The sequence below is a fragment of the Muntiacus reevesi genome, chromosome 5, assembly GCF_963930625.1.
Source record: "Muntiacus reevesi chromosome 5, mMunRee1.1, whole genome shotgun sequence".
In the NCBI taxonomy this organism is placed as follows: domain Eukaryota; kingdom Metazoa; phylum Chordata; class Mammalia; order Artiodactyla; family Cervidae; genus Muntiacus; species Muntiacus reevesi.
This window is the reverse complement of record NC_089253.1, coordinates 120,245,893-120,260,334: the sequence shown is the minus strand read 5'-3', so window position 1 is coordinate 120,260,334 and position 14,442 is coordinate 120,245,893.

The window sequence follows — 14,442 nt, the reverse complement described above, 5'->3', positions numbered from 1 at the left end:
CCGAGAGGACCCAATAGGGTCGGCTGCAAGAATCCCGAGCGCTGGGATTCCAGCCTCCAGCCACCCAGGCACATACCCCACCAACCCCAGGCGGCGGGGCCAGGCTCCGGCAGACAGACCCCGCTGGGCTGCAGACCCTCTCTGCAGATGCATCTCCAGGGCCTCCGGACGAAAGGGCACAGGGAGGCGAAAAGCGGCAAGGCAAAGGTATTCGGAGAACCACGCCGCGGGTTTGTCAGAACCAACGAGCCTCTCCTCCTCCTCCTCACCAGACACCCGTTGGTCCCCTCTCCTCTGCAGGGGCCTGAGAAATGAGGGGGGAGGTAGCTTGTCACGCCAGGGTCCCAAGCCATCCCTGACGAGGACTTCAGGCCTCTGGGCTCAAAGAAGGGTATGTGTGGGGATTGGGGGGCTGGGGGCAGAAAGGCTTCAGGAAAAAGGATGCAAACAGAAGGGGCTTCCCAGACACGGGAGCACGATCTTGGGGCTGACTCTAAGAACCTACCACCTCAACTGCTGCCTCATCCTCTCACGGGATCACCAAGGAAGGCCCAAAGCATAATCCTCAAGAACCCCAGGAATCTGGCCATTGTAAGCACCCTCAGTGGTGACTCAAGCACTTTTCTGGTATTCTAGGACAGGCGTGAACACTTTTTTTTCTTGCAGGGCCAGACAGTAAAGTCTTCAGGCTTGCAGGTCATACGGTCTCTGTTGCGACAACTCAGCTGTACCAACACGGCGTGAAAACAGCCATAGACATAAACGGTGGGCCTATGTGCCAATAAAACTTTATTTACAAAAGCAGGCATCAGCCCACAGGCCATAGTTGGCCCACTCCTGGTCGCTGGGGAAAAACTACCCTTCTAGTATTTCCACGCTCCCAAGAAGAACAGGGGCCACCCGCTACTTGCGGGGCTCCCGCCCATTCTGGAGACAGGGGGCTGCTCTGGGGACCAGGGCTCCATTTCTCCCACACCCCCTCCCACAAGGCACCAAGAAACCTGGGCTGCTGGTTTCAAATGCCTGATCTTCAACAGAAACCTGGGCAAACGTAGGGAAAAAACTGGGCGTCCTATCTGAAGGCTTCAGAGCTAGAAGAAACTAGACGCTTAGGCTAGGCCTTAGCCTGGAGAAGGAAGTGAAGTGCTCACGATCATGGTGCTGGCAAAGGCCTCTGTCGAGCGCTCTTATCCCTGCAGTGGTGACTGGAAAGGAGCCAGAAAGAACAGCCTTGCTGGTGGAGGCTGAAGGCATATGGCGCTTCTCTGTAGCACAGGCCAGGGCCTCTCAGGAATTTATAGGCGAACGGTAGAGCAAAGGTCACGGAGAGACCTCGGTTAGGTAAGTGTCCGCATCTATCTTTCCAGGACGTGTATCCTCCTGGACAGAGTTACCAGGGAGAAGAAAACTCAAACAGAAACCTGAACTTCGAAAAGGGGTGTGGTTTGGTAGGAGACGTGGGCGTTCATTAGCAGAAATCTGGTCCAGCAGTCTGGGCGGGCCCTGGTAATAAACAAGTACCAGGCTCAGAGCCTCACCCAGCCCGGGGCCCATGTCCCAGGCTCTGGGATCTCTCTCTCCACACGTTCTCAGCAACCTCACACCTTCAAAGCTTCGTAATAATACGGTTTCCTCCAAATCTCTTCCCAGGACAGATTTTTCATCGCAAATTCTCTTTGCCTGACCATAAATATTCTTACTCAGACACCCTGCCTTGTCTTGGACAGTATGTCCAAAGGCAAATCAAACATGACTCTCCCAAGCAAGTTTGAACCTTGATTTTGCTACTTCTGTCAATCACGAAAGTTCAAAATATCAGTAGCTTCTCTTGCCCGTGTCCTGTCCCCAAGTCAAGAGGGCTCTGCGAACTACCTCTTCCTCACATTCTCACAGGCTCCACCTTAATCTATCACTTCCCGTCTGGAATATTGCCAGTCTCCTGCCTGGAGCCCCAGAGTCTAGGCTTGTAACCATGCCAGCTGATCTTCCCCCATAGACGTATCCCACTCTCATCTACCATGATCTCTTCAAGGTCAAAGTCCAGTCCTACTGACCTGTGTCTTCCCAGTTCCCAGAACCTTACCTCACATGGGAGGCACCCAAAAAAGCGCTGAATGAATGAGTTCGAGCTTTCCTCGGGAGCCACGGCCACACCGGAAACCTCAGGTCTTCCCATTTCCTGCCACCACTGCGCACCCAGACCGCCACGCTCTCCAGGCCTTCCATCGTTGCCCCCACCCTCCCGCCCCCCAGCTCCTACCATCCCAGGCACAAGCTCCATCCAGCTAATCGATGCCTGACCCTCCTCGTGTGCCAGTCATTCCTGCATCCACATCGCTGCCCACGCGCTCTGCTCACCCTGCCCTGCAATGACGTCCGTGCCCTTCCCCCTCCATCCAGTCCAACTCCTCCGCACCTGCCAATTATTGAGCTCTGGGGGAGATGGGGAACGCAGGAAGGGGAAAGATGACCAAAAATGGGGAAGGAGGGGGCCTGATATGAACGCGCTGGGGTCTCTGATCCCTGGAGCCATCACTCCTCCGATAGGTTGCACATGATTAGGGAAGGAAGAGGCGGGAGGAGGAGCCAGATTTTTCCACTGAACGAAAGGCATGATTTTCATCACTGCTTCTGTTGCCCTGGTAACCAGGGACAGCCCAGTGGAGAGTACAGTAAAAGAACACCATGTTTATCTTTGCTGTCTGATCCACTTCCCTGTTCACCCTTCCCTGACCATCCTCTAGCTCCAAGGCCAGCTCCAAATTTCTTAGAAGGCCGCCATCATCCCATCCTTCTAGTCACTCTTGCTCAAAACCTCAATTTCTTGCTCTCTTTATCCAACCTTATGTACCGTATATTCTTCCACTGCAACATTCTGGGGGGTCATCTCACCATACCCATCTGTCATGCCAAGGGACCCCAAGAACAAAAAAGTGGCCTCAGGGCACAAGAATGGAATCCACTCCACCAGAAGATCCACGGGGCAAGGGGGACATGGAAGGGACAAGAACGGGAGGAACGCGGACCGGCCAACCCCGCCGGGTCAGCTCCAAACAGCTGGAGTGGGCTCTCCGGGGTCCCCACCTACAGCCGGGATGAGCAGAGGGAGCCAGGGTGAGGATGAGGGTGTCGGTCCACCCACGAGCTTCCACGATGCGGACTCCCACACGGACACAGCGTCTGTGTGACCCAAGAGCGGAGACGCAGCGCTCGCCCCGGGAGATTATATAAGCGTTATATAACATGGTGGCGCCAATCAGCACGTCGACGCCGCAGCTGTCAAGTGCCAGGGCCGGGCCGAGAGCAGAACCAAACCCAAGGGGCTGGAGGCACAGCTCTCTGGCCGCCGATGCCAGAGCAAGGCCGGGCGCTGGCCGCCCCAGCCCTGTTTCTACCTGCTCCTTCCACCCCGGAGGACACAGAGGGAGACTTGCCTGGCTCCGCGTTCCTCTTCCCACGCCGGGCAGCAGGGAGGGGCGGCAGCACCCTCGCACCCAGGCCCCGGCAGCCTCTGTCCAGCTGCCCCTCTCCCCGGGGAGCGCGAGGGGGCCCCTGGGCAGGGGAGGCGCGGGGGCCGGCCGCCCCCTCCTCTCTGTCCCTGCACCGCAATGTGTGGGGAACCGGTGCTGCAGCGGCTCCGGGATTGGCTGGGCCAGCCTTCCCTCTGCTCTGTCATTTGCCGTTCCTCTAAAAAACAAAACAAACCGAAAGGGAAAGAGAAAAAAAAAATTAAGCACATTTGGCAAATGCCAAATTCCAAATTTTGGTCTATGGCTACAGACAAAGCTAGAAGGGGGGGTGGGTGGTCCTAAGGACATTACCTGCTTTCCCTGTAGCTCCCACCTCCCACCATCTCCTGGCCCACCCACCACCTAGGAACTTAGTCTGCAGGCCTGGAGACTGCCTTTCCCCTTCGGACACCGCCCCCACCCCCACGTCCTTCTCCCAGCCCCCGTCTCCGGAGCTGTCCCCGGGGCTGAAGCTTCCAGGAGGATGAGGGCATGGCCACCCGCCGCCCCCACCCCCAGCCGCTGCAGAGCGCTCAGTGCATGCGGCTCCCAGACATGCAGCGGGGAGCCCGGCCGCCGGCCGCGGCCAGTTCCCGGCAGTTCTGGGCCCGGTCTTCATCCAACTCCTCTACCTGCACCGCCACACCCACTTCATTAATTTGGGGGGCGGCGGGCACTGGGGGCAGCGGGCACTGAACAGGGACATTTGCCCAGTGGCATCTCTGGCTGCGCCTGCCTCTCCTGAGCCTAAAGCCTCTGGCCTTCCCGCCTCCTCCTCCACGCGCACCTCCGCGCCCCCCGCCTCTCCTACCCCACCGCGAAGAAGAGGCGAGAAAGAAATACGCATTAAGATCACAAGCCTTCCCGCACCACCGCTCGCCCCCTCAACCACCTGTCTCTGCGCTCTCCTCCCCCACGGCCTTCCTCAACTCCGGGGCGCCCCCCTCTGCAGCAGAGGGGGGCACCACGCCCACTGCGGAGCCCAGAAGCGGAAGGTGAGGAGTGGGCAGGGGCTCCCGGGCCTGGCCCCGGGGTGGGGGTGGGGGTTGATCATCCTCCTCCCCCGCCCTGCTGGCCCCGGGCCCCCCAAGAGCCCGGGGTGCGGGGGTGCCGGCCGGGGCAGAACCCGGCCCCGGTCTGCTCCCACCCACGCGGCCAGGGCAGCTGCGGCGGGAGGCCGGCGCCGCAGCGGGCGTGGGGGCCGCCCGATCGCGGTGGGCCCGGAGCATCGCCCCCCCAGGGCCGGGTAGGGGAGCCCCCCCAGCCTTGCCCGGGGCTCCGGGAGACCGGCCGCAGGCCTGGCCGCCGCGCCGCTCCCACCCGATCGGCGGCCCGGCTCTTACCTCCAGCGGCCGCCCCCTCCCCGCCAGGGGCTGCACGACCGCCTCGCCGCGCCCCGCGCGCCCCGCGGCAGGCGCGAGCTGCGCAGCGGCTCCGCATTCGGGCCCGGCGGCCGCGGCTGCCCGGGCGTGAGCGAGCCCGGCCCGCCCGCGCGCCCGCGCTTCCCACGCTCCGCGCGCCGCCCCGCGCCGCCCAGCGGCCGCCGCCGGCACTGCAGCCCCGCGGCCAGAGGGCGCTGCCGCAGCCCGGCGGATCGCCTGCCGCCTCGGACCGGCCCAGAACGCAGCGGCGGGTTCGCACGGGGCGGGGGACCCCGCAGACCGACCTCGCCGGCTCCAGCTTCATCAACGCAGAGTGGCTCCCGCCCACCCCGCCTCCGAAGATCACAGAGCCTCTGCATGAGTCCCCGATTCTCCCGTCTGGCGCTCTGACCTTGCCTCCCCTTTGATCTCAGGGCGATGGAGACTGGTGAGCGTGGTGACCACTCGCAGAATGGAGGTGGGGCGGGGGGCAAGCGTGGGCGCGGGGAGGGAAGCCCGTGTGAGCTGCCTTTTCAGGGCCTTCTTGGGCCTGTCTAGGGACCGGAGGGGTGCACTGCACAGTTCCTGAAGGAGGTTTCTTTTTTAAAACAAACACACAGATGCCTCAGTTCAATTCAGTCGCTCATTCGTGTCTGCATCTTTGAGACCCCATGGACTGCAGCACGCCAGGCCACCCTCTCCATCACCAGCTCCCGGAGTTTACTCAAACTCGTGTCCATCCAGTCGGTGATGGCATCCAACCATCTCATCCTCTGTCGTCCCCTTCTCCTCCTGTCTGCAATCTTTCCCAGCATCAGGGTCTTTTCCAATGGGTCGGTTCTTCCCATCAGGTGGCCAAAGTATTGGAGCTTCAGTTTCAGCATCAGTGAATATTCAGTACTGATTTCCTTTAGATGCCTCAGACCCACCTGTGAAATAACACCTTTTCTCAACTCTAGAGCCTTCAGAGAATTGTAGGAGGGCTGTGGGCCCTCTCTCCAGAAAAGTGCACGTTCATCCCTAAACGTAATTTTTGCACCATCAGGGAATTCTCAGACTTGTCAAAGCTCCCTGCACCCTGGCTTAAGGACTCCCCCCCTGCCCGTACCCTAAGACAGCAGGAGATGGGGCTGGCGACTGCCTGTGCCCGCTGCCGTCTTTGCTAATGCTTTTTCCTCCTTCAGGAATACCTGCTACTGCAATCCCACGCTTATGCCTGTGGACATTCCACCTCTCCTTTACAACCAGCTTGAATACCGCTTCCTCCCTGGTTTTCCCATTCAGAAGTGTCTATGACCACGGCCTCCTGGGAACATGTTCCCTATGCCATTTATGACTATTAATCCTATTCATGTGGACCTGTATTTACTTTTGTGATTAGTTGTCTTTTCGTACCTTCTAGGTTATAAGCTCTTATAGTTTCTCCCTCTGCATCTATGAAGGTGCTTTACATGGTATGCCCTTGACAAATAGCTCTTAAATAATCAAAGGGAAGCTGGGTTGAAGGAACAGGAGGCCTGCTGGAGACCCAGGGAGACCAACGCCCTTGCTCCAGAAGAACCAGATGCCCCTCGTATCAGATGCTTCACCACCAACACAATTCCACACCTTGGCTGCTGGCAAGTAGAATTCTCAAGTTTGTTGTTGTTCAGTCGCTCAGTCGTGTCTGACTCTTCGCAACCCCATGGACTGCAGCACGCCAGGCTTCCCTGTCCTTCACCATCTCCCAGAGCCTGCTCAAACTCATGTCCATTGAGTCAGTGACACCATCCAACCATCTCATCCTCTGTCGTCCCCTTCTCCTCCTGCCTTCAACCTTTCCCAGCATCAAGGTCTCTTCTAATGAGTCAGTTCCTGGCATCAGGTGGCCAAAGTATTGGAGCTTCAGCTTCAGCATCATTCCTTCCAATGACTATTCAGGGTTGATTTCCCTAAGATTGACTAGTTTGATCTCCTTGCAGTCCAAGGGACTCTCAGGAGTCTTCTCTAGCGTCACAGTTCAAAAGCATCAGTTCTTCAGTCCTCAGCCTTCTCTATGGTCCAGCTCTCACATCCGTACATAATTACTGGCAAAACCATAGTTTTCACTATTATGGACCTTTGTTGGCAAAATGATGTCTCTGCTTTTTAATATGCTGTCTAGGTTGGTCATAGCTTTTCTTCCAAGGAGCAAGCGTCTTTTAATTTCATGGCAGCAGTCACCATTCGCAGCAATTTTGGAGCCTCCAAAATAAAGTCTGTCACTGTTTCCATTGTTTCCCCATCTATTTGCCATGAAGTGATGGGACTGGATGCCATGATCTTCATTTTCTGAATATTGAGTTTTAAGCCAGCTTTTTAACTCTCCTCTTTCACCTTCGTCAAGAAGCTCTTTAGTTCCTCTTTGCTTTCTGCCATATGGGTGGTGTCATCTGCATATCTGAGGTTATTGATATTGATACCATTGTGCCTTTTATTCCTTTTTCTTGAGGATGGTTTTGATCACTGCCTCCTGTAAAATGTTATGAACCTCCGTCCATAGTTCTTCAGGCATTCTCAAGTTAGCAGGATCTTTTCATCCATTGCTTCTCCTCTGGGCAAGACAGACATAATTTACAGGTCCCTGGGTGAATTTGGGGTGCAGGCTCATGCAGGATACACCTGACAAAAAGCAGATATTCTGCCCCAAATGCCCCCTTGTCAAATAAGGGACACCTCCACTCACCAGTTGCACAGGCCAGATACAAGCTGGTATCATGCTTGACTCCTTCCCCCGCTTCCTTCCCGACATTCACATCCCCCATCAGTCACCATGCCCTCAGTCTGTCTCAGAGATTGCCCTTCTCTCCATCTCCATGGCTCCGTCCCAAGCTCAGACCACCGTTCCTTCTTGCTTCAATTCCTGCGTCTGTCTCCTGCTGGCCTACCTGCCTCCAGTCTCACCAGGCTCAGATCCAGTCTCAACATCCCAGCCAGAAGATCTTCCAAAAATATCATCCACTTCCCTGCTGAAAGCACTCAGGCAGCTCTGCGTTTATCAAGGACGAGGTCCAAAGTCCTTCAACCCAGCTCTCTCAGCCTCCAGGCTCCGGCCCTCGCTAACCCTCTGGCCTCCTTTCTCTCCACTTCCCTCTCCCGCTTTGGGCTTCACTCGTACCAAATACCAAGCTCTTCCCCACATTGAGGTGAGAACCCCGTTCCCTGGTTTATGAGGCGACGTCTTACTCATTAAGGCGTCCCAGGTGGTGCTGGTGCTAAAGAACCTGTCTGCCAATGCAGGAGATGTACGAGACGCGGGTTTGATCCCTGGGTCGGGAAGATCCCCTGGAGGAGGAGATGGCACCCCACTCCAGTATTCTTGCCTGGAGAATCCCAAGGACAGGGGAGCCTGGTGGGCTATAGTCCAAAGCATTGCAAAGAGTCGGACGGGACTGAAGCAGTTTAGCACGCGCGCGTGTCCTCCTCATTCTTGCAAGTTTCCCTTCTGTGTCTGTCTCCTCCTATGTCACCTTGTCCTTCCCCACCTGGAAACACCCATCACAGAGACTGTTCCTCACTTAGCTGACACCCACACTCTCTGCCCTGCTAGGAGCGCTGCAGTCGAGTATTCAATGCTGGGCACGATCCCTGATGCCAGATAGGAGCTCAGACCTTTCCTGCTCACCTGGTGAATGAAACCTGGGGACGTGACCCTCAGCCCAGAAGGGGGACTCTGGGGTAGACCCCTCGGGGCTGCAGGACCCGAAAGTCGGACGTGGTGGGGCCAGGCTTATTGCACCACTCACTGTTTTGCCAGTGAGTTCCAATCTTTCTGAGTCTTGGACTTTCCTCTTAACTGAAAAGTGGGGCTAATACTCCTCTGGGTTGCTCTGAGGGTGGCCAGGTGTCTATGTAGAAGCCCTTTATGATTTTGAAGTTCTCTCTATATAGTGGTAACATTGGATTACTTAGCTTAGTCCTCCCAGTAACATTTTGACGGAGGCAACTGACATTTCCCATTTTGCATATGAGGAAACTGAAGGTGGACAATGGAAATAATTTGCCTGAGGGCACCTAGCTGGTTACCGGGAACAGAAGCTTGTCCCTGGGTTCCAAGTCCAGGCTCTCTGCCTGCTCTGTTACCACTGCCCCTCCCTTCTAATGTGTTGACATCCTGAGCGTCCTACAGCTAACGTATGTCCACTTAACCATTTCTACAAGGGGTTTTTTGGGGAGCGGGGCCCAGGTTGGGAGGAGGTGTGATGAGTTTTTGGCCGAAAGTGGACTATATAGCAACACGAATCCAGCAGAATTGAGTTCAGAAGGAGTTGACCTTGGAGCTCACCCTGGATGCCCCATCTCTGCCCCTTCTCCCACCCTGGGGGTAGTAGCCTCAATTGACAGTTCCCTTTTATCACATAGTTGGACCCCCTGCAGGGCCTAAAGTTCCCAGAAGCTGGTGAGCTTCTCCTGCCTCCATATCTCAATTTTGTATGTTAGCAACTATTTACTGAGCTCACCTGAGTGCTTCGTCATTGCCTGTGGAGTCCTGGACAAACAACTAACCCTCTCTGAGCGACAGTTTCACCATTTCGCAAAATAGGGTGGCTAATGGTCGGTCACATGGCTGATGTGAGGGTTACTATAAGACGGTATCCTCACCCCTGCTGGTGGGCTGTTGCTGGTGGAGACCCCTGCCTCCAGCCCCCTGTCTGTGTCTACGCACCGCCATTCCAGTGCACGGGCGTGTGTGTTCAGTAACCAGGGGAGGGCAGAGGGCGGCGGAGAGGCTGGAAAGGAGAGGAAAGGAGTCCGAAGGCCGCGGTCTCCCAGGAGCGTGGAGAGCGCTGCGGGGCTCAGAGTCTATCTGCGCTGCTCAGGGATGACTTGTAAGTTCTTGGGCCCTTTGAGTTTGCTTGACACGGTCAGCCACTGCGACAAGAGGCTTCCCTGAGCTCTTGGTGAGCCGGGGGCACGGACCACTGCGAGCCAAAACAGGAGTGGAAGCGCTGAACCGCCCTGCTGCGGTGCCCACAGCCGTAAGGGTGCAGAGGAGGCGTCCTTCTGGGGACTCCCAGAAATACACTGGGCTCCCCTGGTGGTGCGGCGGTCAAGAATCCGCCCGCCAATGCAGGAGACACGAGAGATGTGGGTTCAGTCCCTGGGTGGGGAAGATCCCCTGGAAGAGGGAGTGGCAACCCCCTCCAGTATTCTCATCTGGAGAATTCCCCTGGACAGAGGGTCACAGAGAGTCGGACATGACTGAGCCTCTGAGTGCACGAAGGCAACTCTAGGGCACTCCAAGAACGTCACTGAAGTCATCAGAGCATGATGTTGCAGACATAGAGGACGGAGGTGGTGCCTGGCACGTAGTAGGAGCTCAGAGTGTGAGTTCCCTAAGAAGCGCCCGCGTCAGCCTCGGGGCAGGGTCCCCTTGCCTGGGAGTCCTCTGCTGACGCCGCTTGGCCCTAAGCATGTTTGTTTCTTGCTGTGTCCGGTGCCCCAGGGAACACCCGGTGGGTCTGCCCTTCACAGATCCCTGTGTGTGGTGATGGCGGTTTTTCTCTTTAAAGATGAAATCATTTTTTTTTCCCTTTCTGTTCAACAAAGACAACAGCCTTTTGGTTTTTGATAAACGTTCCCTTCATACTAGCAGGTGGATTTGCCCCGGGCACTAAGCGCTGTGCTTTTAAAACACACACAGGCCCAGCTGTTTGAATCTGCTGCGCACTCCAGTCTTTCTTACTTCTCTTATCTTCTGCCCCCGGGGTTTGAGTTTTGTCTGCCTTGGCAGGCTGATAACATGTGGAAGGAGGAGAACAGTTTTAATTAATAGACTAATTAAGTGGTACAAGCCTTTAATAGCTGATTATAGGAAAGTCGTTCCCCACCCCCCCAAGTGATTGATTTATTTATTGTTCTTGTGCTGCATTATGGCAAAGTAGTCAGCTTCTCATTATCTTTTGGTTGATTCAGTGGGTCTTTTCCTTCTCTCTCTCTTCACGTGTCTGTTTACTAACGTTGGGCGCAGGCAGGATGGGAGACCTTAAACCAGGGGATGAGCAGAAGCAAGGGTCAGAATGCTGGTGCCACCTGCATCTTGACAGCGACAGTTTGAAGGGGGGTGGGTGGTAGGAGGGAAAAGATGGCAAGAAATTCCTAGCTGTAATTGTAGGCTTATTTCCCCAAGACCCTTCGCCCATGATCCCTCCCCCCGTAGGCCATAACTCACACGTGTCAGGTGCATTCAAAAACAGCGCAGTGCGGAGTTTTACAGAATGCCCCGAAATCCGACTGCCTGAGTTCAAACCTTGCCCCTCCAACTGGCTCGCTATGTGGTCTGGACAAGTCCCTCAACCTCACCGCACCTCAGCCTGCTCATTTATAGAGTAGGAATATAACCATTCCTCCATAGGACTGGGCATCTTTAGTGGCTCAGGTGGTAAAGAATCCACCTAAAATTGCAAGAGGCCTGGGTTTGATCCCTGGGTCGGGACGATTCCCTGGAGAAGGAAATGGCTACCCACTCCAGTATTCTTGCCTGGAAAATTCCATGGGCTGAGGAGCCTGGAAGGCTTATGGGGTCAAAAAGAGTCAGACACGACTGAGTGACTAACACTTTCAATTTTCCCTAGGATTGTCATGAGAATTAAATGAAAGAAGCCAGGTAAAGCACTTAGCACATACTAAGCCCAAATAGATGAGCTATGACCATCACTACTGCCTGAAATTATTTAAATTGACTGCTACATAGGAGGGAGCTGATAAATGTTTGTAGAATAAATGAATGACTACATCATAATTTTCAAGTAGATTGTGAGTCCTTGAAGTTCAAAAGGGTGAAGAAAAGAGGAAATTGCCCATTAAATCATAATAAGAAGCTACCTTTAGTTGAGTGCTAATCATGGGTTGGGCTCTGAGCTAATTGGTTTCTGTACTTTCTCTCATTTAATCCTTATGTAATGTGATTTTTACCAGCCTTCTGGAACATGTTTTCCTTAAAGAGCCCCCATAGCAAATTTTGTGGGCTGTTCATGTCCTCCCCAAGATTTCCAAAGATTCTTGGGGGATGGGGTGACATTTTCATGGTCCTGGTTTCTTATGCATTCCTGCTCAAGCTGAAATCAAGGTTATTTTCCTGAATCCTCTTAGTCTCATAGCAAGTTGAACTCTTCCTTCTGTCCTTAGAGCCCCCAGAGCCCAGGGCCATTTTGAATGGAAGACTTTTACTGAAGGCCAAGAGGCAAGACAGGAAGTTATGGCGCCACCTAGAGCAAGCATGTCTCTCTGTCTCTGCTGTTCTCTACCTTTCCCTGAAAACCAGCTTCCTGTTACTTTATCACACAAATAAACCTAGCTCTTTGAACAAATGTCTCCAGTCCAGGCTGTTCTCAGTCCTGGGTCAGAGGCGCTAAGGAGATGGTGGGGTATAGAGCGGCTCAGCTGCTTGTCTCAGCCATGAAAGTTTACCAAAGTGTCCTCCTCAACACATGAGCCACGCGCCTCTGAGATGACTCCTGCCCCACTTGGAGTGAAGAAATATGGCAGTCCTATTTTCGCATAATTTTTTTTCTTCCTGTTATACTTGTGGTCATGTTGCAGGAAGGGGAACCCCTTCTAGGACCCGAGAGTGGGCTCTCGTCTAACACTCAGAGACAAACTGTCCGAGAAGACACATGCTGACAAAGCAAGAGGCTCTGTGGGAAGGGAGCCGGGGTAGAGGGCGCAGGAGTAAGGGAACCCAGGAGGGCCGCTCCGCCACGTGGCTCACAGACTTGGGTTTTATGGTTGTGGGGTCAGTTTACAGGTTGTCTCTGGCTAATCATTCGGACTCGGTCCTTCGTAGTGGTGTGTACATTGCTCAGCCAAGATGGACTCCAGCAAAGAGGATTCCGGGAGGTTGGTAGGACATATGGACTGCCATCTCCTTTTGACCTTTCCCAAATTCTTCCGGTTGGTGGTGGCTTGTTGGGTAGCACCACGTTCCTTTCCGGGACCTGCTGTCAAAATAACTCATGCAAATAAATGGTTATGGGCCAGAGTGGGTGGTGTCAGTCAGTGTTTCCCCTAACGGTCATGGTAGGAGGTAGATAATATTATCTCCATTTTTTTCCAGATGAGGAACCTGGAAGTGAAAGATGTAAAAAAAAAAAAAAAAAGTGACCCACTCAACGTCACACAGCTCACTCAGAGCTGGACTCCCAGGGCCGGCCTGTCTGCTTCCAAAGCCAGGGAGGCGGACCACGACACCGTGTGGTCACTTAATGCAGCTCCAACTGGTCTGAAGTGGTTCTACTCCTAGGGCAAAACTTTCTCAGGAAATCTTTCTGTGAGGGAGGCAATGTGGGTCATAGGAAGGTGAATTGATTGACTGACGACCCAAGACATTAAAACAGATTTAGAGCTAGAAATAGCTACGTATCTATAGCTTCATGTATGAAACCCAAGAGTTGTTGCTATTAATCACTGCTGAATGATTACTCTGATTGCTTCAATTTTGTTGATGCTGCAGTTGCTGAATCTGCTGTGCTTTATTCAACCTTGGGTAGGGCCTCTTCTCCAGGAAGATAAAGAAGGTTTTCTTTTGCTTATGAAGTTCTGGCTTCATATGTAAAACATCACTTTGGGAGCCCCCTCTCATCTGTGAAGGCTGGCCGGTTGCTGCAGCTCTTATAAAGAGCTCAATAAATAGCTATGGAATGAATGAAAGAAAGGCTCTTCCGCTATCTTTAATTTGTCAGTTCTCTTCCCAAGGCAGGAGTTAGGCAGAAACAGACAAAGGAGCATCCATCCCAGCTGGGCAACTGGCAGGAGCACCAAAATTGTTCTGATTCAAGAACATCACTGGAAATGGGATGAGGCTACAGAAATGGAATTTATCCACTCTCTTCCCAGAAAGAGTAATGAATGTAGTTAGAATTCTTTAACAAGCTTCTGGGGCAGAGTCGTCCAGATTTTACTCATAGTAGCAACATGACCCCAGATTTTTCATCCCTAAAATGGGGGTTTGGGACTTATCATAAGGGGTTTTCCCCCTCAATTAAGTGTGACAATGGAAAAATTCTAGCTTTTATCCTTACTTACTCTTCAGTCTACTATAATCCGGTTTCTGCCCTCCCACACCCCACTGATTGCTTTCACTGAGATTACTGATCACCCCTTTGTTGAAAATTCCACTTCTCCATCGCTTGGTGGCATTTGACACTGAATAACAGAACTTCCTCCATGAAATAATCTCTTCCCTGGTTCCTTATGACCCCAGGGCCTCCTGTAGTAAAATAATTTATGCAAAGGGTTACCAGCTAGAGTGGGCAGTATCAGGCTGAAAATTTGCATGTCTCCTTGACCATCCTTTTAAGTCTCCATTTGAGGCATCCTTATTAGTTATTTGTTGCTACATAATGAATTACCCCCCAAATTTAGCAGATTGGAATAGCATCGTTTCTGAGGGTTAGGAATTTGGGAGCAGTTTAACTGAGCTGTTTTGACTTCAGCCCTCTCCTGATATGCAGTCTCACTCATTATTCATTCATGAAGATTCTCTTCCAAGCTCTCCAAGCTCCCTTGCCTGACTCTGGGCAGGTCTCCGTTCTTCATATGTGGACCTCTGCACA